Source organism: Bombus pyrosoma, linkage group LG5 (genome assembly GCF_014825855.1).
Source record: "Bombus pyrosoma isolate SC7728 linkage group LG5, ASM1482585v1, whole genome shotgun sequence".
NCBI lineage: Eukaryota > Metazoa > Arthropoda > Insecta > Hymenoptera > Apidae > Bombus > Bombus pyrosoma.
In genome coordinates, this window is record NC_057774.1 from 7,856,231 (window position 1) to 7,864,922 (window position 8,692).

Sequence of the window (8,692 nt, forward strand, 5' to 3'; positions counted from 1 at the left end):
CGGCAGAGAGCCCTGCGAAGTTTGTACAGAATTTTTATAATATTTAATTTCCATTCAATTAGCATTGCCCCTCGCGAAATCTCCATTCCTCTGCACCTAACAGCTATCTTATCCATGGTCACGATCATCCCGGTTAATATGTAAAAATGTAAATGGTCCAGACGGTCCAGCAATAATCTCTCGGTGGTCTTGCGGTCGAAAAACTTTAAACTTCCCAGAATGGTTGTCCTCGATCCCCCGAATTCACCGAAAACGAACCAACGATACCTGTAAATCGCATCTAAATTACCCAAGTACGCTTTATATACATTCCGCGTATGTACAACAAATTTCGAAATACGTAAGAAATTGCCAATAGCAAGAACATACTATAACTTCGTCTAATAACTAAAAAGAATGAAGGTACGTTCCTATTAAAATCCTTAAAAATACAATTAACACTCAAGCAAAAAATCAAGCAGATATTCAGATATACTTGCAGAACCAATTATCGTGCCTATACATTTAAATCAAACCAATTTAAATCAGAGCAAAGAATTTTAATTAAAAAAGAAAAAAAAATTCGAACGTTCTACTAAGTTTCTCTAATCACACAAGTATCGTACAAGTATCATATTTATCCTCTATTGTTACAGGACTAGTGTCGTGTACATTTTGCGCATTTAACCCAGACGTATTGTCTCGTATTATACATACATAACGCGTTACAGCTAGGGATGAAAGGGAAGAGTTGCAGCGGAATGGCGTGGAAGAGGAAGGGGTGAAGGAGGAAGGGGGATGCAGATGGGCCGTCAGCCTCTTTTCCGCAGGGGCCCGCAATAAATTTAACGGGCCAACGAGGGGGGCAGGGCCGGTTCGCAAGCGGCGATAACGATCGAACGAGCGTCAGAGAAGTGCTAAGTAACTACCGATCGTATCGAAGATAGAACCGTTTGGCTGCAGGCGTTTATCGAACTATGTACGCCGTCTGCTTCCATATCCCGCCATCTTTCATAGTCATAGAAATTCCCTCTTCTCTCTGCCTTCCGTTCTATACGGTTTTCGCTATTATCCACGTCGTCAGAAATTGTCACCGACACCACAATAGACGACACGATGGCCGCCTACTGGGAATAGCTCGTAGCACGTGTTTGACGTTTATGAATCGAATTTCTCCTTGGACTGACACGCGACAGAGATACGGCGGTAATGCGCGCCCGTCGACCGCCATGGGACCGATCTAATGCCTACCCGATGGTGCGATATGTCAGCGGACCCGTAAACTGTTTCAACGACCGGAGATCCGGTCCGTGGAAAACTGTGACCATGTCGTCGATAAATGTGTATACCCCTTGACAGGGTGATTAGGCAGATTTTGGAAGGTTTGCCTGGTGTTGGAATTGCAGTAGTGAATAAAGACAAATTTCTAAGGAAAGAGATATTATCAAACAATACCGTAATTCTATAAAATGGTACTGTACACTTCTTAATATACTGAAGAAAGATAATGAATCATTACTGTCTAATGATATGTTTGGGTTTGGATTTTTATGAGATTTGCTTTCTTTGTTGGTATTGCAACGACGGATAAAGGAAGATTTATAAGATAAGAGATACGAAGGAATTGCTCTTGGTTTGGTTTCTTACTTGATCAATTGTTAATTCCGTGTATTAATAATGATTTCGGAATATCACTCTAATAGTTCTACAGCTGCAACATGCGTAACTTGGATCATTAAAATAACATTTCAAACAATTTTTCTTCACAGATGAAATTAAAAATTGGTTAAGAGAGACGATAAAGATATACGTAACATTAAAATGGAAATTTAAAAAGAAGTAGAAGAATTCTATATAAATGGTTGAGAGCGTCAGGCGCAAAAAATACGATTCCCCTAATTCCCCATACCGTTGTATACCTACAACGTGCTGGATCTACCCCTAATTTCGTTCATCGCCCCATAGAAATTCCCCTTGAATCTCTAGCCCACCAAACATATGTCGGAGATCTCGTCCCCTTTTCGGTACAATGACACCATGGAATTTCGTGCAGACGATTGGCCAGTCGTTCGTCCAATGAAACACGCTGGCAGAACTTTATGGGGGTTGACACGCGTCCTGTTTCCCCTGGGGTGGAATTCATGGGATTAGGCGGCGGCAACGTAAACGTAACGTCGTTATGATAACTTGTTTCTCTTCCTCGTTTCCTCCACTCTTTTTTTCACAGTAGGATTATGTTGGATTACGACTTCGCCACTTTCTTCTCGCTTCTTGTAAAACGTTAAACGTAGCGTAATAAGCGCACATCGAGGGTACTGTGGAAATAATGTTTTTCTTTTAATATCAATGGTGTTATTTGAAATTCAATGGGAAGTTGGTAATTTTTGAAGTTGTATTTTTAAGATTTACATAATGAAATGTTAGTGCACGTAGAGGTAAGAGAGTATGCCAGTTACAGTGTCAGGTGAGCGACTATGGAGTTGATCGTTGGCTGCTTGTAATTCTAGACAGGAATTAAGCGGTGCAGCGGACAGCCACAGCTTCACCGTTGCAAGCGGTACTGTGGAAAGGACAACTTTGTAATATGATTACGGCCGGAGAGATTCAATATCGAAATTAGGAAAACTGAATTTTTAACCGTCCTAATATCTTCATCCGTGACGAACTATCGTAGCGAATAAGAACGTCAGTGGATACTGGTTCCTATGAAAGGACCACAATTTCAAAGGAAAATGGAGCGAAGTCGACATTTTAAAACAAGAAATCACACTACAAGACCTGCAATAATCCAACAGTTAAAATTAACGAAGAAGTATACTCCATTCATTTTACTTACTATTTGCCACTGAAATACCATATTTTCTATGTTTACATTTATCGTTGAATGAAAGTCAAGCAATTGTAGAAAAATAACTGTACTCGTGATTCTATAACTCCAGACTGCAGTAATTGTGTAATACGACGAATATCCTGTTTAAAAAATTGAAATATATTAAAACAGAAATTAGACGCATTATGTCCTTTCCTGGGAAAAGACAAACACGAACAAGCGCCGTTTTTGTTACGAGTCATTTAATTATCAAAGAAGTACTTTCCATCCATCTTAATTGCCATACACCGCTAAAAGAGCAAATTCCAAAGGAAGAATGAAAGAAAGTCAGCATCTTGAAAAAGGCGTTCACGCTGTGAGTCTGGTGTACGCACGAACAGCTGGAATCTCCTCCAGTCACCAGCGGGATCCATTCAGAATCACCGACGCGACAGCTGAAGGACGTTGTTTTCCTACGACAAATTACGCGCGCGTTCGCCGCTTTCGACGCGCGGCGTCGATGCGTGTGCGTGTGATCCTCCCGTGTTGTCTACATACACCAACACACAACGTACGCACACCATAACGCTGACCTACCCCACTGAGAATCGTGTTTCAATACAGAAACCGAAAACCATATCATTACGTTGAAGCTCGTAGCAAACTTTTGTAGGAAATGCGCGCGCGCAATCGACTAACCTTTGCGAGGGCCAGTTAGCGCGTTTCACAGGTGTGTGTTAATACACGTGATAATCGAGCACGCGTGCCACTAAGAAAACATTTTTCTGTAGTAAGTTTTTCTTTGATTCGTCGATACGGTGATTTTATTCTCTAATCGTGTGATTCTGGACGGATTCATTGTGATTTGGAGTAAGAATGACGAAGAGTTTGGATGCGTACGTATAGTGTAAATCGACTTTCTGCTTTAGAGGTTATGTTTATTGAATCTTATTAGGAATTGATCTTTTTAATTCTAAATGGATTTGTTGTGATTTTGGGTAGAATCGATGGAATGTTTGGAGTAAGGATGACGGAGAATTTGAATGCGTACGTATAGTGTAAGTCGACTTTGTGTTCTAGAGTTTATGTTTACTGAGTCTTATTAAAAATTGAGCGTATTAATTTTGAATGGGTTTATTGTGATTTTAGGTAAGATCGATGGAATGTTTGGAGTAAGAATGACGGAGAGTTTAGATGCGTACATATAGTGTAAGTTGACTTTGTATTTTAGAAGTTGTGCTTATTGAATCTTACTAAGAATTGATGTAATTAATTTCGAATAGGTTTATTGTGATTCAGGTAAGATCGAAGGGGTGTTTGGATGTGTACATATGATATAAATTGACTCTGTGTCTTGGGGGTTATGTCGAGTGAAGTTAGTAGTTTATCGGCCTCCGATCGTCTCCAAAAAATCACGTCTCGTGCTCGCAACCAACAATTGCACAATACGATTTCGCGGTTTCATTGCGGTGCTTACAGGTTGAGGATTTTTCAAAGAAGTTGCGCTATACTCCTTCTACTTTTACTCGACATATAAGTACCATATGTAGGTCACTCTATTCTATGCAATTTTATAATAGAAAATATTGAAATTTTTCAAGGTTTAACAATATAATTATATTTATAGATATATAACGAGGAATACAAATCACTTAAAATCATTCTACCATATATGTTCTTCATTGAAGAATTCTATTCTATTTTCTATTGGGAAGCATGTTAAATTAACAGTGTTCCGGGTAAAATATCATGACCAAACAAACATTATGTTTCTTTACTGTGAGGCTTGCAACGGTTCCAGATTAGTTCAGATATCCATCACTTTTTATTATAAGGATTATAATGTCGATTAATGGAAACAGTTACAAATCGGTTCAGGGTGAACAGTCTTCATCAGCTAGGATACCATAGTGCGTAACTCTTTAACATAAAAATTATAATATTAGTTGATTGACGAAAACAATTCCAAATCGGTTAGGCCCGAGAAACGAGGAACGAACAATTGGCGAATGCGGGGCAAAATTGACCACGTTGGTTACATAATGGGCCTCCTCGAGCTTCGTCAAATGGTGGGCAGTACGAGTATTTAGATGAGTTGACTCCAATTGGCGTACGTACCGTGAGAATCCAGTATCTAGCGCGTGGACCGTGTGTGAACCAGTCAGTCGAGGAAGAAAAATGGGTGAACTAATCATGCAAATTGGGTACAAAGTTACGTAATTCTGTTCTATCTCTATCCACCCGTCCGTTGGAATCTCGAACATCAGACGTCCAGTAATAGTCGCTTGCATTTGCAGCAATTAACTATTTCTTCATCGAAATTAGATTGACGTTGACTCGCAAGCGTTTTGTAATTGAAATATTGTTTTTGGTATCTGTACTGGCTTCGTTGCTAGTTCCTTGTCCCACTTCTGAAACTAGATTAATTGATTCCACCACTAGGTAATCGGTCTAATTATTCGAGCGTTATAACTTTCTTGGAGTTGTTAATATTTAATCGAGCAATTAGAGAATTAAATTCGGCAAGAGATATAGCTATTTCTGTACATATTACAGGAGAAATCCTCTTCTGATTTTGCGGTATACATAGACTTAGAAATATTAAGGAATCAAAACCTTCCAAATTCTCAAACTTAAATAGATTAAAGTCTTTAAATGGATTCAGCAAGTCAAAAACTATTAAAACAGGTTAATTTCATTCGTAGGATAACACAATCACTAGCTTCAGTTCCATTGGAAACTATAGCTAGGGGTCAGATTCTGATTAGGTTTAAACTAAATATTATCCAGCTTTCAACTTTGACTTTCACAGCCAAGCAATTAAAACTGCTGTATTGAGTTTGATTCGGATTACTTTTCACGACCCAAATTTTTGTTATTCATAAAGAATACCTTAGAAGTTAGAAACAAAAACAGTCTGCTACACTGAACAAATTTATACTTGTTATACAAGAACAGGAAAAAGGATTTGGTTCAGGCCTGAAATCGTATTCGCATTGCCACAACATTCATTTCTCAATTAAAATTTTGGAAGCGACGACCATCCTAAAACTCTTAAGCAAAGATGCGCTGGATGTGTAACGTCGAAAAATGCTGGAAAAATCAAACAGACGTGTAGGACCGTGGTCTGGCTCGCGGAGCAGATTTGAGTGAGGAACGGAAGAGGAGGTTCGGAACGATTATGCAGCACGACACGGTGCCCAACAAGGAGAGACAAGGAGATGGAGAGAAAAAGAGAAGGAGTGCACGATGCACACGCTGCGAGCAATGTGCGAGGCTTCGCGCGGCCGTCAATTACGATTAATTAGAGCGGAGACTGACAGCGGACGCAGCGACGGCTACTTAATACTTTAACTTGTCCCCAACCCTCCACCCGTTCACTTCCTCCGTCGTCGTCGACGGTGACGAATCGACCGAGAGCTCCGTTCGTTTCGTTCATCGTAAACTATCGTGTATATATCCCTTTTTGCCTTTTTCTCCTCGATGTTCCCTCCATTCACGAAACGTGAGATCTCTGTTACGTCCTTGTTCGCGGCAGGGAAAAAGTCACCATCCAGGAAATTCAAGCTTCTGGCTTGGGGCCACGCGTGCTCTCGTAATAGGACAGTTTGTTCCTTGTAAAATCATTCCTTTCCTTCTCTTGAAATTCTATTTCTATTGCGTTCTTTCGGTTGTAAGAAAAGGTCTAAGGGAATAAAATACGAGGCTCATTACATAAATAGATAGATAGTTTTATTTTAGCCTGGCGGCCTTGAAACAAGACTTGGATTACAATTCCTCAGTTTATTACAGTATTTAAAAGGCTAAAATACACGTAGAATACTCTTTGTTCGTTAACGATCACAGAAAGATGCAATTGTAGCTTTTTAACGTTAGAAAATGTCTCAGGCTTGAACAAGATATGAAACATTTCTCACCGGAATGCAGGATCTTTTTAATGTGCTCTTGAAAGATTAGAAATCCCCTTTTTTGTTAAAATTATAAAGATAATATAGCAATATGAAAATTTCAGTATCGCAGCAGGGTTAAATTCGCTTCGATATTTGTATTGTATGAAATGAATGTGTAGAATGTTTTTGGTATTGTTTTCTGTACCAGGTATAAATAGTTGGAAGGTTTGTGGTACTTGAAATTAAAATCTTAGAGACTTCTTAGAGACTGAGAGATACTTCATGCCAATGAATTAGTACTTTTTGGCTATAAAAGTACATGTTGATACAATGGAAGATCACTCATCTGAATCTGATTGTTACGTTAGACATTGAACATAGGAGAATAATTTTATTATATTATATAAGAGTTAACGTTCACATTAGTAGATTCAATCAGCAGGTGTTAGTTACTAGTTAGGTGGTAGTTACTCGAGTATTAAATAAAGTCTTGTTCCAGTAAAACGAATTCTGCTTTATACACGTAATCTAAATCTACTCTTGTTAATTAGTACTTATCTATTAAATGTAGAATTAATATTTACAGTTACAGGATAACATGTAAAAGTAGTCATCGAAATGAAATATTAACACCATAAGATAAACTATCGAAGCACCCCAATCTGTCGTTAGATTGACGAAGGAAGTGAGAATTAATGACAATTAGTTAGCAGAAACATCAGAGTCCCTCGACTTTGAGCGTTGAACAAGTCGAATCTAATAACAAGTTGTCGGTGTACACACTTCGTAACAACCGTAATTAATTATATAATATCGTGATCTACGTTAGAAAGAGAGAACTCGCTGCATTATTAAACAGCAACAATTAAAGCGAAGAATTAATTCAGAATATTGCGGATGCGCCGTTTCACGGTTTCAGGCATACGTTCGTTACGCATCGCATCGACTTTATATTAATAAGTATGATGTTCTGCTCGTTTGTAAGACGTAAAATCATTAATCAAAGCTACAATTATATACACGTTGGCACCATTTTATAAGTTACCCACCGTAGCGCGAAAACTATTTATTTTACCAATACCGTAGCAACAACACGGCTTCATATTGAGATTATATTTTATCAGGTGTTTCATTACGAAAAAGAAAACATTACAAACGTATGAAAATTTATTTATAGCCATTCACGAAGGTCTTCGTACACCTTATTCCTTCATATACCTTCGTATACGAAGGCCATTTTCATTCACTGTATGGTATAGTGGTTATCTTATCACGTAACCGATATGTTCAGAAATTTATTTAAGTTTAGCAAGAAAAGATAACGAAAATTTTGTTTAAATAATAATAAAAATTTTATAAGATTCGCGAAGGTTTTTACGATTGACCGTATACGGTAACCTCTCTTATTTTTTCATGCTAACAATAGGAAAAACAATTTTATCATTCTTAGTATGTTGCTGTAATTGTGTCGGCGAAGTAGAAAATGGTCAATAACAATTCAATTGATTTAACAATCTAATTTTCACATTATCGGCATCGTCGTTATGTCAGTGAAGTAGCAACATCTGTCAAGTATGAATTGGTTATGTAGCCAATAGCAATGTAATCAATTTAATAATTTAATATCGACAAACAATAGTCTTTTGAAGTAATCACAAGCGGAAGCTTTGATCGGAAGTTGTGGAAGTAGGGAAAGAAGGAGGGCGAAAACGTATTTGAATGATTGCGCTCGTTGTCGGTCTCCTTCGCTAATTGAGCCATTGTCTAGGTCCGGTTAGGCACGTCTAAAAGCCTAATGGCCGTTTCCTAGAGACGCGCCAGTCCGAATACAGAACGAATTAGAATAATTCGTTCCGTCTGGCTGCGTCACTAGATCGCGCAACGACGTTCGTCGCCGGTTAGACGAAACCTGTCTTCTCTTTTCCTCCATTTGCTAAGAATCAATAGTTCTACTTTAATTTTTACTAACCTAACCTATCCTTTTTTTACTTCCTTCCTCATCAAGTACACGGAG

At 38.4% G+C, this 8,692-nt stretch overlaps 1 long non-coding RNA gene across 2 annotated transcripts; it reads left to right on the top strand.

The window, feature by feature from the left end:
• The first annotated feature begins 1,670 nt into the window (after positions 1–1,670).
• LOC122567835 lies at positions 1,671–8,001 on the top strand. 2 transcript variants are annotated; one of them, XR_006316912.1, is made up of 4 exons: positions 1,671–3,684; positions 3,791–3,846; positions 3,938–4,334; positions 4,416–8,001. It is a non-coding gene; the product is annotated as an uncharacterized LOC122567835 (long non-coding RNA). The 2 variants fall into 2 exon arrangements; XR_006316911.1 differs by having other exon boundaries at positions 3,791–4,334.
• Positions 8,002–8,692: the final 691 nt, after the last annotated feature.